The 17,483-nt window shown below is 43.8% G+C and overlaps 1 long non-coding RNA gene and 1 pseudogene across 1 annotated transcript in view; one reads left to right on the top strand and one right to left on the bottom strand.

Moving 5' to 3' along the window:
• The window catches only part of LOC140595465 (uncharacterized), a 47,376-nt gene that overhangs the window by 10,409 nt on the left and 19,484 nt on the right, over nt 1-17,483 (top strand). The window lies entirely within an intron of this gene.
• Nucleotides 1,199-10,436, bottom strand: LOC140595392 (transmembrane protein 216-like; annotated as a pseudogene).

The raw sequence follows: 17,483 nt of genomic DNA, 5'->3' as shown, positions 1-17,483 counted from the left end.
AAAAGGGTGACATCAACTCATTTCAGTTGCCAAGAAGGTCTTTTCCTCACCCATAGTGAGGAGGCAGCAGTGCTCCCCACTTCTGGTGGGCCTCCTCTTGGCTCCTGGGCTGACATAGCTATGGGAGGTAGCATGGGGTGTGGGGGATGGTGGTGTGAAGTTCTCTGATCCCAGGCCTGAGAAGGTTCCGGAAGGAAAACCAAGTAGGCAAAGTAAGAGCAGAATCTCCTCAATGACTGTTTCTTTTTCTCTCCTTCCCTACCTCCCAGCTTCCTCAGATGGCTTCATTTTAGGAATCTCAGGGCCTCCAGGGAAATTTTAGGCAGCGGAAGTTAACTGGCCTGTTTTTAAATAACTGGGGTCTGGACATTGGATTTTTAATTTTAGAAAATGCTGAAAATAAGGCAAAAAAATAAATATAAGTAAATCGAATCTTCCCGATTTTTCCCGTCGTTGGAAAAGCATGACAGAGCTGTCGGAGTCAGCTGGAAAACATACAGAACCAGTTAAATGGATGCAGAACGATGGCAGACAGGGGTCCCCTTGTCGCTCTCCGTGTCATCATCCTTGCTAATTCTCAGCGCGGAGACGTTAGGGGTGTTATTACGAGATAAGAGGCCAGTCTCATATTTCTGGGAGAACAATCCCCTTGGGTCTGCAGTAAGATTTTGGATGTGACCTATGGCTTCTGTGTCACAAAGGATCAGTGATTGCAATTCAGTAATAGAACAGGTCAAGCCCATTTTTTCTTCCCTCCCTCCCTCCCTCCTTCCCTCTCAAAGATAACCTCAATTTCTTTGGAATTATATTTAATCTTATGAGATACGGGAGGCAAGGCTGGAATCCACAGTCACTGTGTTTCAGCCAACTTCCCCGTTTTCTGTGTTATACGTCGATAGGCACCGCCTGGTGCTCTGTGGCACTGAGTCCTATGGAGACCCCATGGTTTGCTTTTCTGCCCATCTTGGTGGCTTTGCTGGTTTTCATACTACAGAGCTGGGGGTGAAGGTAGGTGTGCGGGGCAGGTGTACTTTTGGAGATCAGAAGGTAATATTACAGTCTTCGTAAAGGTAACAAAGGAGACCTCACAGCAGTGCAGAAAGCTCCTGGGATGCGTGGCTGGCAGCATCTTTCCCAGAGGGCTGGGGGTTGGCAGTGCATGCCTCGCAGAGGGGGGTCCAGGCACAACTCAGAGGGGTCAGCCCTGGGGCAGGCGGGGTACTGCAAGGGGTAGACTGGGGAGGGAGATTCTCAAGTCCAACAGGAAGGTCTGCAGCCACCTGTTCCCTGCAGAGGAACAGGAAAGCCTGGGGGGCAGGTGAAGGGCAGGGAGTCGTCCAGGAAAGCAGGTGGAAGATTGCCTTCAGTGAAAGAATATCCAGGGGACCTGGGAGCTGGTGCTTCAGAGCCGTGGAGACCCCCGGTGTCTGGGAAGATGAACTATCCTGAAGTCACGGCTGCTTCAGCTGATTAAACATTCTGCACACTTTTATAGTTTGAGTGCTTTTATTATCCAAAAAATAGTCATAATGAAAAAATCTAAAATTAAATTCTTAAAATGATTTGTGAAAGTACAACCCAATCTACATATAACTGGAAAATAGCACTTAGGTGTGTGAGGTGTGTCATGTGCTCTGGGGAATGCTTGGTGTGTAGGTCCTCTGCCTCTGTCCCCAGATGCCCGGGGCCCACCGCCTGCCTACCAGGGCAACCAGTAGACTCGAAATTCAAAGACATCAGGCCCCTCCCCAGCTGGGTTCAGTGATGGAAATCGAGGAGCTTACAAATCCTTGTCTTCAGCCCAGATTCAGTCCTGATTTTGAACACTTACATCCAAATGCTCTGAGCTACATGGATATTTTGGAGGCAAAACTCAACATTTCCAGACCAAATTCTATTCTGGATTTCTTCCTCTTCTTCAGCAGGAAGTCACCTCCCCCTGTCCTGGTCACTACGTTTGGCCCATTTTACTTCTGAAAGCCTTTTTGGAATCCCCCATGCCCACCTTTCTCTGTCCTTTGGCTGTCATGTACTGGCTCAGGCCCCCAGTGGCCGTTATCAGGGACTATTGGAATCCCTTCCAAGAGCAACCTTTCGGAAGTGCCCATTTGCCACCCTACTCCTGTGCTTAACACCCTACCCCATGAAAAGATGGTCAACCTCCGTGGTCATTTGGGAAATGCACATCGGAATCACAAGACACCACTACACACCTATCAGGATGGGTAACACAAAAATAGTGACATCACCAAATGCTGGTGAGAATGCAGCCAACCTGGATCGCTCATACGTCGCGTTGGGGAATGTAGAATGGACCAGCTCTGAAAAACACACTCTGGAAAACCCTCTTGGAAATATTTGGGTAGTCTCTTAACAAACCAAACATGCTGGGGGGGAGGGGGGGCAGGGTGGCTCAGTGAGTTAAATGTCTGCCTTCAGCTCAGGTCATGATCCCAGAATCCTGGGATCAAGCCCTGCATCAGGCTCCTGGCTCAGTGGGGAGCCTGCTTCTCCCCCTCCTTCGGCCCCCTCCCCTCTGCTTGTGCTCTCTCTCTCTCAAATAAATAAATAAAATCTTTAATAAACAAACAAACAAACGTGCACTTACCAGAAAGCCCAGCAAATGCACTTCTGAGCATTTACTCTAGAAGAATAAAAACTCACCTTCACCCAGAAACCGATAAACAAACATCGAGAACAGCTTTATTTGTAATAGCCCCAAGTTGTCCTTCCATAGCTCAGGTGTCCTTCAAAAGGTGGTTAAAAAACTGGGACACATCTGTGCCATGGAGCACCACCCAGGAATAGTAAGGAGCCAACCACTTATACGTTTACCAGATTGGATGCATCTCTAGGAAATTTAGCTGAGTCTAAAAGGCCAAGCCAAGAAGCTGTGTATGAATGAGATGAAGGTACGATTCCATTTACATACCATTCTTGAAATGATAACATTTTATAAATGGAGGACTGGGGTTTGGGATGGAGAGCAGGGTTGGAGGGGTGTGGGCATTATCACAAAAGGGCAGCATGAAGGGTCCCTGTAGCATTGGGATTGTTGCATAGCTTGACTGTGGTGGTGGATACCAGAACCTACATAGGTGATAAGATTGCAGAGATGAACACACACACACACACACACACACACACACACACAAGTAAAACTGGGGAATCCAAGTATGTTGATTTTATTAGTGTTAATATTCTGACTATGATATTGTACTAGAGTCTTGCAAAAAAATTACCAGGGGAGAAACTTGGTAAAGTATAAGATTTTTTTTTTTTAATTTTTAAGTAATCTCTACACCTAATGTGGGGCTCGAACTCACAACGGAGATCAAGAGTTGTATGCTCTACTGACTGGAGCCAGCCAGGTGCCCCAGAAAATTTTCCATATTATTTCTTACAACTGTGAATCCATAATGATCTCAATTAAAAAATTGTTAAAATTTGAAAATGTACTGATACTAAAATTTATTTCGGTGTGGTGAAATATACATAACATGAAACTTATCACTGTAGCAGTTCATGAGTGTTCAGTCCTGGGGCATTGAGTACCTTCATGTTGTGTAACCATCACCACTGTAAATCTCCAGAGTTTTTTCATCTTCCCTAACTCATACTGTACCCACTAAATACTCACCTCCCATTCTCCCTTCTGCCATACATTTGAGAAAAACACCAAACCCTCTTGAGCATCTCATCACCCACAGAGCGAGCTTTGTCAGCATCCTCGATCTGTCCACAGTCCTTTGAACCCTGTCTTTCTTCATCCCATCCTTGTTGGGATACCTCCTCTCCACCTTGCAGATTCTGTTTCAGGGTCCTTTTAAGGACCAGGGGGAGACCAACATGTTCACATAGTCATAGGTTTTTGTAAATTTGCAAAAAATAAATTTTTTTTCACTGCAATCAGGAGTCTTGGTCATGTTCCCTGCTGCCCTTGACATGCCTAAAGTTGTTGACTACTTCCTTTGTTGAATCTGTTACATGTCTTCTTCTTCTTCCTCTTTTTTTTTTAAGATGTTATTTATTTATTCATAAGACACACAGAGAAAGAGAGACATAGAGGGAGAAACAGCTCCCTGCGGGAAACCCGATACGGGACTCGATCCCAGGACCCTGGGATTATGACCTGACCGAAAGGCAGACACTCAACCACTGAGCCACCCCAGATGTCTCTGTTACATGTCTTCTTTTCGGATTGGCCAAGTTTGGGTTTCTCTTTCAGGAGTTTAAGTGTCATGAGAACGTCTGCCCACGATGAAGCTGTTCGAGCTTTGCAGTATAGGATGTGTCAAGAGCCCTAAAAATATATTTTTGAAGACTTGGAAAAGGAGATTGAACATAAACGAAGGGCACAAAGCTTTCTCAAAACATTGACAAACCTTCAATATGCATTTTTCTTAGAATTTGGAGAGATGCTTTGGAACACTTCAATAAAAGTGAGAAATCACAGACTTCTAATTTGGATGAAAGTAAACGTATTGTGTCATCTTTAAATTTATTAAAGAACTGGGAGCAACAAAAGTATAGAGAAACTGGATCCTTATGCTGCACACCCGAAACTAATGTAACATCATGTATCAACTCTACTCAAAAGAACAAATAAAAAATGAAAATGCAAAACCAAGTCAAAAAAGAACTGAGAGCAAATTCAGGCAAACTTAATGGATTATATACAAAATATGATTACAAAAATGAAATCAATAGAAATCATCCTGACATTAAAAAATTGTAAAACTTTAAAAAAGATATGTCAAAGGCAGAAATTCATTAAGAGAAAGATATTCTGTTTTTAATGGAAGTGATGACTAAATCCTCAGATTTTTTTTTATAAACCTGTTAATAAGAGGAGTTAATCATTTGAACACACTGGGAAAAGATTTAAGTTTCTTACTGATTTGCCTCAAAATACTGACATCAACAATGTAATTTAAACTTACAACACATTATAATGAGGGAATCAACAGCAAACTGGTTAATAAGTTTCATCAATTCAGAGAATTTGAGGACTGCAAGATTAGTCATTGCCTAAGAATACTTGAAATATCCTGAAATCTCACAGCTCATATATAAACTTTCAGAGGTTTTCTCAGTTTTGACAAAAATCCTGAAATCTACATGACCACACCAGAAATTAGCGGGAAGTGCAAAGAATTTGTTCTAAACTGTTAAGAATAAAAATAAAATTTCGATCATCCATGTCAGAAGAAGGACTACATTATCCATTTTCTCTTTAAAAAAAAAAATAATAATTGCATTGTCATTGGATGAGGCAGCCAAAGAGTGGGCAGGACAAATATATAGGGATAAAAGTATTGTAGAAGTGGATCCGAAAAATTATGAAAGAAGTAATTCTCTTTCTTTCTTTCTTTCTTTCTTTCTTTCTTTCTTTCTTTCTTTCTTTCTTGATAGTGTAATGTTTGTAGTAGTTGATCAACTTTTAAAAATTTACGGTGTGGTGTTTTCTTGTGCTAAGTGACTATTCATTTTGGCACCTATATTTGTGTTCCTAACTTTGTATTTTAAAGGACACTCCCCAGATTACATTAGTGTCAGTTCTCACAAAATCTGAATTTACCCACGCCCAACTTCTCTGCTCACGTGTCTTAGCTTCATAACTGCCAGGCACGTTCTAAGACTCCTGTCTCATATTGTCCCTCCTAACACATTAATAAAGCAAAACCTGAAAGCCTTTGTATGTGCTTTTATTTTCCCTACTACAAACAGTATCATATGATGGACAAGAACATATACTCAGGCCCTTGCTGCCTGGGTTCAAATTCCAACAGCTGGCCTGATAGCTTTGTGACCTCAGGCAAATCCCCTATGTTCTACAGCTTACTATTTTCTTCTGGAAATCAGGGGCAATAGTTACATTCCTGAAAGTAGCATTGTGACAGTAGTGATTTTAAAAAGCCTGGCACATGTTGCCAGTACCTAGCAAGGTATTTGGCAGAAAACCTGGCATGCAGTAGGTGCTCAGTAAAGGTCGGGGGGCCTTGACTGTGTGGATTGGTTGCAGAGCAGCTGAGGCCCATGGCTTCACACGGTATGATCTTCAGTAAATTTCTCTCTCTAGTCCTGGATTTTATTGATATGAAAGAGTGGTTTCCAAATCAAATCTTCCTAGCTCCCCAAATCCTGTGGGTTAGTAAACATAAAATAATATGTGATTTTATTACTCACTAGAGTGAATATTCGGTGAAGCTCAATTTTAGTTCTCTTGACAATTTCTGGATTTTTGCTCTTGACTCTGATTCTTCAAATATTTTCTGTAAGTGAGCACGATATAAATAGCAACAACATCCCAACTCCAGACTTTGTGATTACAAGTTCATAGTAATCTTATTTTTAATAGTTGTCAGTCTTTAATATCCTTATTTCCCTCCCTTTTAGGAGTATCCATAGTAACTTGCATTTTTACAGATTTCTTGATTTGGGAGGTATGTGTTTATGATAGCTAATTTTGTGTGTCCACTTGGCTAGGTTATGGTGTCCAGTTTGGCCGAACACTAGTCTAGATGCTGTTGTGAAGGTATTTTTTAGATATGCTTAACATTTGCATTCAGTTGACTTTAAAGAATGTGTCTTCCGTGATGTGGGTGGACCTCATCCGACCTCCTTTCCTTTCATCGAGAGGAAAGATGGTTTAGGGATAAGAAGCTTTGCCTCAACACTGAAACAGAGAAACCCTGCTTGAGTTTCCAGCCTGTTGGCCTGCCTGGCAAAATTTTTTGCTAGCCCTCACAATCATGTGAGCCAATTTTTAAAAATAAATCTCTGCTTGTATATATCTGGTTTCATTTCTCTGGAGGACCGTGACTATTGCAGCACTCAAACAGGTCAGCTCAAGACATATGAGGAGTACGCATCCACTCATCGATTCATCTAGGCAGGAATAATATACGTATGTAGCATTCTGAAGGGCACTGGGCATGATTTGTAAAATATCACAGACCCCTACAGGATGGTTCCCTAAAAATGCCCTGTAGAATCTGATGAAGCAATAACGAAATAAGTATTATACAAGCTGGGATAATACATACTGCAGGTTTGGTTAGACAAAGTCCCCCTTTCTAGGAACTCCAGAGTCTACGCTCCTCATGGTTAGAAGATGAGATGTTGAGCAGAATGTTCCAAAAATGAGATCCTGACCCAGCATAGATGGACCCATAGATGGCCACTATGCTAAGTGAAATCAACCAGTCGCAAAAGGACAAATACTGTATGATTCCATGTGCATGAGGTAACTGGAGTAGCCAAATGCAACAGAGGGAGAAAGGATGCCAGATGCCAGGGGGTGGGGGAAGGGAGAGTGGGGAGCAGTTTGGGAGGATGAGAAAGTTCTGGAGACAGATGGTGGTGAAGTTTGCACAACAATGTGAACACACTTAATGCCACTGGACTGTATGCTTTGAAATGGCTAAAGTTGATAAATTAGGTAAAAATGGTAAATTGTATGTTATACGTATTTTATTACCAACCCCCTCCCCAAATTCGTTTTCTAGGGCAACGAATCTGGGAACTTAACATTGAGACTACTTCACCATCCCAAAAGCTTACTTTCCATTCTTTTACCCTAGCTTACCTTGCACCTGTCTCCCCAACATCACCATCTCAAGACATTCATTTAGACAGGAATGTGGCCACGACTAGGACAAACCCAATGGTGCCCAGAAGGACAAAAAAGTGCTGGAAGATGGAAAAGGTAAACCAGGAGAGCTGGTGGAGGGCCTTCCTTCAAGCCCCAGAGCCCCAGATCCTGTCTGGGGCAGGATCACAAGTAGTGCCTGGGGGAGGTGATCGCCAGACCTGCTTGGGTTTCTAAGACCACACTTCCCCATCAGCATAGGTGGGGCCCGGCCTTCTCTCTGCCACCTCCATCATCAGGCAGTTGGGATGACCATTCCTGGGGCGCCCCATTGTCACCTCCTTGGAGGACCAGAGGAAACCAGAGTTTGCAGCCTTCCTTCTGGGAGACAAAGTATGGTGGCCGTGAGAGATGGAAGGTTGAGAAGAAAAGGTAGGACAGGTTCCCAGGGACTTGCTGTCCTCTCGGCAGCCACATGCTGCTGGCTGGGGCTGCAGCCCCATTGTCCTACAGGCTTCTCACTTCTCCCAACTAGAAATGTTGCCCTTGCATCAACACAGTGGTTAAATACCTCTAAATAATTCATAGTTCTCTTGAACTGGTGTTCTCTGCCTGCTTCTGCTTTTCTGGTTGCTTTTGCTTGTCTTTTTCCTTTTTGATTCAAAGGTGGTATTAATAATTTATGAGCAAACGTGTGGTCACATACACTCATGCTGTCACGCGGAGGGAGAGGAGGCCCCCCCCTTTACTCTGCGTGTCAAAATCAATACGAGGGAAGTTAGAGCCTCCAACATCCGGCTCTTTCCTGCTCTTCTTGGAACAGAAAGGAGGGTCAAGTCTATGTATAGGTTTGGCCTGAATCAAGCTCAAGAGCTTTTTATTCTGTTCAGCAACGTTGACAGGCGCTGGGTCCCAGCAGACTTTAAATAGAGCAATCATACATTCTGTGACAAAGAGCACCGAGGGAGAGAAATTAGGAAATGGAAGATGGAATGTTATTTTTTTATTCAGCCAGGACTTCAAAAGATGAGGGAGTAAGGGAATCCAATAAGCTGGTATCAGGAAGAAGAGTGGCTGGAGAAGACTCTGGAATGTTTGGGGTCCTCGTTACTGAAGTAGGTGGCCCCAGAAAAATGGGAAACAAAGCAGGCTGGGACCAGGCACAGGGGATCACTGATGAACATTTTAGGTGCACCGATAAGGGACATCCTAAGGAAAAGAGGAGCAGAACTGCATGTGCAGAATGCCCCATTTATAGAATGTCTGCGGGGACAGGTGAAAAAATGATAAATGGGGTTGCACTGAAAAGGGCAGCAGGGACTGGAGACAGGACAGGCAGGAGATACACTTTTACCTAGAATGTTTCAGAATCTTAAATATTTGTGCCACTTGCATTTATTACTTCCCGCAAAAGCCAGGAAACGGAAAAATAAACACACAAGGACACGAATTGGGGGCAGATTTAAACATTTAAACAGGTTTTTTTTTTTTCCTGGTCTGTATATGTTTTGATAAAATAAGAGTTTCAAAGACGTAAAGCATAGTTCCATGATGCTGCACCATATCAAATGACTTTACCTGTAGGTCAAAGATAGCAGAATATCGGTGATTTCACGTGGTCACACCCAGGATGTCTCAATCTTGGCATTACTGACATTTCAATACCATTTTGTGGGGGTTGTACTATGAGTTCTAGGATGTTGAGTGGCATCCCTGGCCTTGACCCGCTAGGATGCCGGCCGCACCTCCCCACGTGTGACAATCTCTGATGTTTTCTATGTTTCCTGCAGGACTGGCAACACAATCTGTGGGGCCTGGTGCAAAACAGAAATGTGGGGCCTCTTGCATAAAAACTATTGAGAATTTCAAGATAGTGACAGCAGAGCATTAAGTCAAGTGTGGGGCTGGGGCCCTTCTATTTATGGTACCCCATTCGACTGTGCAACATATTCACCCACGAGGCTAACCCTGGTCTCCAGACATTGCCAAATTCGAGAACCACTGGTTTAATCGAATAGACTTTGGTCTGCTTAGACACACACTCAGAGTCATAGAGAAAATCCTTCATTGTTGGTTTTTTGGACAGTAAATGCACATTTATTATGAAATAATGTTTATTCTATGATAAGAGTAGAACAATAAGAGTGTGAGCTCCAAAAAGGTTTCAGAGCTTGGTCTCTGAGGACTGAGGTGAGAGGCTTTTGTGTCACTCTAGGAGCAGAGCATCCTGAGGCTCTCTGCTTCTGAGACAGGTGTGGTATGGCACATATGGGGAGCCTCCATGGTCCACACAAGATGCTCTGGCCTTGAGGATCAAAGAGAACTTGAGGACCGCAGGGAACTGGTTCTGACAAGGGCCGGGATAGGACAGCCTTGCTCCTCCCTGACACTGGAGTGAACAGTCTCTTAGACTGATGGTCTTGGTTAGGAAGATGATACCTGGTGGTGTCATGCTCAGTTTGTTGCCCAAATGTCTGTGCTAAGGAAAAGCTGCAACCTTTCAGGACAACTTGACCCATGAATTCTCTCTGGTGTGGATAAAGACCAGAAGTATCTGTGGTCTCAGCCCACTGAGGGCTACTGGTTGAAATTTTTGTACTTCTAGTCCTGTCCATACTGGAAAGAGTAGTCAGGGTGAGCACCTCAAGCAGCAGCTCTGAAACACAGAAGAGCGAGATGCTGTTCAGAATGGCTTCCAGGCAGCAGCAGATAATAGGAGGCCATCATGTCAGATGGGAAGGTTCAAGGCCATGCTAATACCAAGTGGCATCTTTAATTGGCAGCCATTTCCCTTTGTATCAAAAAATAGTCGAAATACTTCAATTCCAAGGTAAAGAAGCATCACCACACCTAGTACTATATTGGCCATTGGATATAGTAGCAGGAGAGCTTTATACAGAAATATGAAGAATTCCAGCAAGAAATGGGGTAGCATAATACCACCTGTTCAGAAAGAACAGGATTTCAAGTGGTGGAGGTGAACACCAGCCATTTCCCTCTGGAAACTCACCTCCTGGTGCCATCTTCAGTCCCCATGGAAACTACATAGGCCACTACAGTCTCTCCCAGAGCCTCTCTCTCCCTCTCTCTTTTTTAAAGAATAAAATTGGATGAAGTCTTAAGAAATGCAATAGAAGAACCTCAAGTACTAGAAAATTTGGATGGCAGCCAAATCTGGCCTGTTATCTGTTTTTGTAAATAAAGTTTTATTGAAACACAGCCATGTTCATTTGTTTACATACTCTCTGTGGCTGCTTTCTCCTAAGATAGCAGGGTTGAGAAGTTCCAACAGAGACCATATGGACTGCAAAGCCTAAACTATTTACTATTTATCCTTTTATAGGAAAAGTTTGCTGACCCTGTGCTAGATGATTGGGTTTTCAACCTGTGATGATAGTGGTGGTAGAACAGATGGAAGTAGCTAGAAGCCCATGGATGTGTGATTCTCTAGCTCCCATTATCAATGTGAGCTAGGGTAGTTAGGGTTCTTGTTGCAGAGACAGTAGAGAATTACTCTGGCTTAGGTAAGGGGAGGAGAATTTATAGGAAGGATATCAGGGGTGCTCAGAATCGGTGGGTGGCTTAATTGATACATAAAGTCACATGGAACACAGGAGAAATAATGCCTTGCTTTCTTTTGGTGTCCAATTCCCTCACTCAGTTGGTTCTCAGAATACACAGGGGAGGAGAGGAAATGATCAGGATGGAACTATTTGCACATTAGAGTTGCAGGCTGAGCAGATGTAGTAAGTCTAGGGTTAGTTTTTATTTTATCTGAACAGGTTCATTTCATTCCTAATAAATATTCTTTTACATTTCCGCCCCCCCCCCTTTTAGAAAATATTACATTTCTTGGAAGAAGCTTTGGCAAAAACAATCGAAAGGAAGGAGGCCTGATGGAATTCAAGTCGTTTTGCAGGAGTAATAATAATTATGTCGATAGGTTTCCTGCCTAAGCCTTCTCAGTGGGCAGTATTTGCAAATTAAACACACTATGAAATATTCAGCCCCTTGCCACATCTCAGTTGATTTGTATAATCCCCCTCCCTGGGCTCTGGGGTGAGTTATTCCCTAATTAATTATTAAATTCCCATCTGTACAGTGTGAACAGGATAATGAAATTCCAGCAGGCCCCAGGAAAAGCTGAGCACTGCCTTCTGGGGAAGGCTTCTGGCTTTCCCGGGTTTGGGTCCTTCTTCTAGCCAAGGGTCCCTTCCCCGTGCATCTCCCCCAAGGACTAATTGTAGATTTGGCTGGTGACCAAAGTAGTTCCGACCTTCCTATAACCCAGGATTCCATGATTCTGGTCTCAGCCCCATACCACCCACAGCTCGGCCACCAAGGAATCACCATATGGCTTTATAAGGACATTCTCAAACCCATCCTAGGCTTGCTTTATGGACAGCCCCTAAGGTTCATGGATATTCCCCTATTACTTCATTTTTGGGTGCATTTTTCCATGTGGCAAAAGATCAGTTTTTCTCTAGTTGTTCAGCAAGGAGTCTGAAAGCCATGACACCCTGTAGCTCTATGAAAAACAGACTCAGAACACTTGCCGAAGGTTCGATGGGTATGTTGGGTGTGTTGGGTAAAGGTTTGAGGCAGAGTAGCTGTGGCAGATGATGCTAAGGGCTGGGTGCAGGGCAATTGAGGGCTCAGGTTTAATTTGGGGCCCCCAAAAGTGCACTCACTCACCTGTAAACTGAGATTTCTGAGATATTTCATTGTGATGTCCTCAGGCTGTTCTTGCTTGGGAGCTGTGTCAGTGGGTAGATTTTTTTTTTTTTTAAACTAGCATTTTTGAGGCAGTTGGGTGGCTCAGTTGGTTAAGTGTCTGCCTTTGGCTCAGGTCATGATCCTAGGGTCCTGGGATCATGATGTGTGTCGGGCTCCCTGCTCAGCAGGGAGTCTGGTTCTCCCTATCCCCCCTGCTTGTGCTCTCTCTCTCAAATAAGTAAATAAAATCTTTTTTAAAAACTGGATAAATAAATCTTTAAAAAAAGGATGACATTGACTAGTGAATGCTTTTTTTTTTTTTAATTTTATTTATTTATTTGAGAGACAGAAAGAGTGGCAGTGGAGGGAGAAGGAGAGAATCTTCAAGCAGACTCCACATTGAGTGTGGAGCTCTATGTGGGGGTTGATCTCACCACCCTGAGATCATGCCTTGAGCCAAAACCAAGAGTTGGGCACTTTACTGAGCCACCCAGGCGCCTCTTCAATGTCATCTTTAGATACATGGAAGAGAATTATTCACAAAAATAGCTGACATTTGACATTTCTTGGGGTCATATAGCCCAGTTCTCAAACTTTCCAGGTGCACAGAAATCACTTGGCAATTTTGTTAATGTGCAGACTCTGATGCAGTGAGTCTGGCTGAGGCCAAGGACCCCACATTCCTGGGAAACCCCCAGCTGCTGCTATTGCTGCTCCATGGACCACACATTGAGTAGCAAGAGGCGTCGAGGCAAGAGCATACTTGTAAAGAGAGAAGAAATCAGACTCACCAATGAAGGGAAAGAGCCAACATGTTAAGCTCATGTGTACCTTTTTGTAGCTTTTTAATTAAAGGCATGATTAGTAGGGATTAGAGCAAAGCCAGCATTAAACTTTTTTCTTCTGTTTATTGTAGTCCTTTTTTTTTTTCATTTCAACTAAGCCTGTGTTAAAATTTAGAAGTGGATGGAGAACTGCTCCTTGGGTCTGAGCTTATTGTTGACCTGATGTAATCGTGAACTCTGCTTTTTTGCAGGTTGGGTGTGATGTTTAGGAAATCCGTAACCTCTCTGACCTCTTTTGCCGTCTGTAACATGGGGATAATCATAGCACCCATGGAGATTGTACAACTGGTGTCATTGGGGGTGGATTCTGGGATTTCTTTGACTTGGGTGCAACTCTTAGCTTTACTGTTTGAGTATTTTCCCCTTCTCTGGGCCTTGTTCTTCCCATCTATAGGAGAGGACAGGCTGGGGCCTGTCTTAGAGGATTGTTGGGAAGATTCTATGAGGATTAGGACATGGGGCGTGGCAGGTGCTTGGTGATGGTAGGACTAGCAGAAGCCATCTTTCCAAGTCTCAGCTTCCTTGTTTGTAAAGTGGAGGATTATCATCATGACTAACCGGGTGGTAAGTGACAGATCTTTGTGAACTCTAGAGGGTGCTGGGGATATAGAAAGCCTCTGTGTATGGTGCCTCTAGGCTGGTGAGGAAGGTGGCATATAAAATCATAACTGCTATTATAGAGATGTTCATGGCAGGGGGTGGGGGGAGGAGATGATTCAGCTTCAAGGTGAGAGGCAGTCAGATAGGGCTTCATGGAGGAGGTGATCAGCTGAATCTTGAAAGGAATATTTGGCTTTGCCAACATGACCAGGTCATCTAACACTTCTAATAACTACAATGCACAAGCTTCTAAGAGGGACGATTAGGAGGCAATTCCAGAGCCACAGACTGCCCACTAGCTGTGGGCGTAAGAGAGCTCTGGTCAACTTTCTGGAGAACCCCTCAGATATCCTGGTAGAAGCTGACCAGCTGAAGCTGGCTTGGAAGGTTCAAACTGATAGACTGACATTTCCCCCACCAAACCTCCTTTGTTCTTGGTGAGAAAGGAAAATGAGCATCTGGGAGAAAGTGCCTTTATGAGAAACTTCAGGCAATTGGTTGTGTGAGAGTCAAGACAGAGTTAAAAACAGGATTCTGTCCTCTTCCAACTGGAACCATCACTGTGCATTGATGGCTGGAGAAAATAATGTAATCTGATTGTTCCATTGGGTCATTTCTGGGAATATGAAGACATTTTTCCAACACTGGAAGTCCGTGTGCATTGGGAGAGTATCTCGATGCTTTGTCTTGCATCCTCCCTTCCGTGGCCCCCTGGTCTGTCCACAGCAGACACTAGTTCCCCCTGAAACTCAACTTAATTAGATGTGACCCAGTTTTTGCTACATTGAACTCTGTTGGGGTTGAAGATGCATTTGGCTGCCCAAGAAAACCCCAGCCTGCTTCTCCTCACTGCATTGCATTTGGCAAATGTCTTCTGTAGAAGGAATGCTGAGAATTTCCCTTTTCATCATGTCAGATCATCTGGTTTGGGCTGGCCCTTCCCCAAGAGCCCAGTGGACACAGCTGGAGCAGGGCGGGGCCCAGGCGGATTGCTGAGCTGGGAGCTGTGGCCTTCTCTTGGCTTGACGGCCACAGGGCTGACCAAGGCCAGTGTGTCCCACAGGCTTGGAGAAGGCACCCAGCCTGACACACCAGTGGAAGGAGGCTGGGCACAGGGAGGCCTCAGCCTGTGCCTCTGATCTAAACTTTAATCCTGAGATTATGACCTGTAAATTCCCCAAGAATGCCTCACCACTTGACTAGGAGATCCCTAAGAGAAGTTATTTCTACAGTGGAGGATCCAGGTTTTGGGTGGCCTGAAGTTCTAACAATTTTTGGAGTTCTTTTTGAGAAAACAAATTAATTATGAATACAGAATTAAGTACAGGGGCCCCTTGTATGGGAGGGGCCGTATGCATAAGCCATGTTAATGTCATGGTCAATCTGCCTTTTCAATTTCCATTCTAATAGGGAGGAAATGCAGATATAATCAGAAGACACTTGGGATTGGGCTTTGGTTATTGATTTATGAACCTGCCCTTGCTAGCCCACTGTCAGTCCGGGGAACCCTGACAGGTGTGAGAGGGTGGGCATGAGGCCTGGAGAGTCTAGTACTTCTAGGGACATCCACGGGAGGTAGTCCACACTGGGGAAAGTCAGGGGGACCAGTCCCATGTCAGCCAGCAAGGTCAACTGAAAGGCCAAGTGCAGAAGAGCAGGATGTTGTTCAGAGAGGCCAGACTTTTGTTGGCTAGATTTTGTACAATGGTTTAGAGGTCCAGAGTTATTTAAATCCAGGGCCTCACTGGCCTGGATTTAAATGTAGGCCCAGAAGCCTCTCTTTGCACAGGTGGCTAGAGCTTTTCTTCAGTTGTGGACATCGACTCCTGGAGGAATGCTTGCCTTTGAAAGCAAATAGTTTCCAATCCGGAGTCTGTTACTTCCCGGTGTTGAGCTTCATGTTTCTTCATCTCCAAGACTCCTATCATATATGTTTCTAAAGAGTTAGGATAAGCAAATAACTGACACAGATCAAGTCCAATTACTATAATATTAAGCACAATAAGATTTCAATGATTTCAATTTTCCTTAGAAACTAGATTAAATAGACACACAGTAGTAAGTATATGCCACTTACATGCTCCATCTAATAAGCATTAGACAGGACTCCATAAACAGAGACAATGCATGTTCTTGGGCCCACATGGGACATTTCCGTGGACTCATGGTATTCTAGGTCTCAAAGCCTTAAGCCTTAAAAATACATATTGTACTGACTGTATTCCTTGCAACAGCCTTGTATTCCTTGTATTCATGGCATAAACTCAGCAATGTTGCTGAACTCACTTATTGATCTACACTGTCAATACCCACAGTTCTTGAATACTCAATGTCAAATGAGAAAGTGAAGGGACAGAATAGAAATACAACTTGATACCAGTTATGTAAAATCTAAAACACAGTATTGTTTGTTTTTTTTATTTTATTATTTTTTATTTTTTTTATTTGTTTGTTTTTTTAAAGGAAATTTAGAAGAGTAAAAGCATGGAGAAGTGGAAGGATTTACCCAACTGTAGGTTAGTGTTTCAGAAGTTACCAAATTATATCAGAGATGTGTGTTTAGAAGATAAAAAGTCTGGGGCACCTGGGGGGCTCAGTGGTTGAGCATCTGCCTTTGGCTCAGGTCGTGATCCCAGGGTCCTGGGATTGGGTCCTGCCATCAGGCTCCCTGCAGGGAGCCTGCTTCTACCTCTGCCTGTGTCTCTGCCTCTCTCTGTGTGTCTCTAATGAATAAATAAAATCTTAAAAAAAGATAAAAAGGTCTGAATTAAATGTGACCAGTCTATATATGTTAAATCTAGCCTGTGTCTATCTAGAAGGTTGCCTGATGTCTTACTTCATATCCCTTTATGCTCAGAAATTAAAAAGTAAAGGGGTCAATGTGGCATATCAGTGGTCTTGAGCAAGTGTTAAGTTTTGTCTGGACCAGGCTTTAAGAGAGCATTCAATGAGCTAAGGTGGGTGAAAGTTCCCAGGGCAGGCACCTAGGATGGGTCTGGACCCTCCTTTTCTGACTTTGTGTTCTGCAGCCTCTCACCTGTAGGGCACCTGCTTTGGGGCCAGGCTCACTTCCCCTGCTCGCACAGCAGCAACAGAGCTGCTTCCACTGGTCTGCTCCCCCATGGGCTGTCTGGGTACCAGAAACATCAGAGAGATAGCAACCAGCCTCAGAGGCTGGGGAAACTGGGCATTAGTCCACAGCTGAGAGCCCTGTCTCTGCTTCCAATGGGACAGTGAGACACTCTATTGCCCAGCCCCACATATCACCCCTGCTTGGCAGGTCTGGGAGAGATGGGCACTTCTAGTTGCCCTGTTCATCCTTTTGCTGGGCATAGTACTCCTTACTACTCACCCGGATCTCCCCCGAGCCAGTGGGCTTTCTTACCTTTTTAGGATAATTAGCAAACCTATTATACAATGAAAACATGGCTTGGTTTCCATGGTGATTTGCACATTCTGTCTCATGATGCTTTCTAAGGAGCCTATCTTAATCTCGTCAGCCCTATAGAGACTAGTCTCCACCGTATCTCATTACAGGGAAAGTTTCCTTAAGAAAACAATGTATTTCCTAATGCTTCTTCCACCAGGGCAAAAATCCCAAAGTACTGCATAGTAACTAGAGTTAACAATTTTGTACTACATATATTTGAAATTTGCTTAGAGAGTAGATATTAAATGCTCTCAACACACACACACACACACACACACACACACACACGTGTACACGA

Source organism: Vulpes vulpes, chromosome 14, assembly GCF_048418805.1.
Source record: "Vulpes vulpes isolate BD-2025 chromosome 14, VulVul3, whole genome shotgun sequence".
Classification (NCBI taxonomy): Eukaryota; Metazoa; Chordata; class Mammalia; order Carnivora; family Canidae; genus Vulpes; species Vulpes vulpes.
Note: the sequence above shows the minus strand (reverse complement) of the source record. Positions and strands in the feature narration are given on the sequence as shown.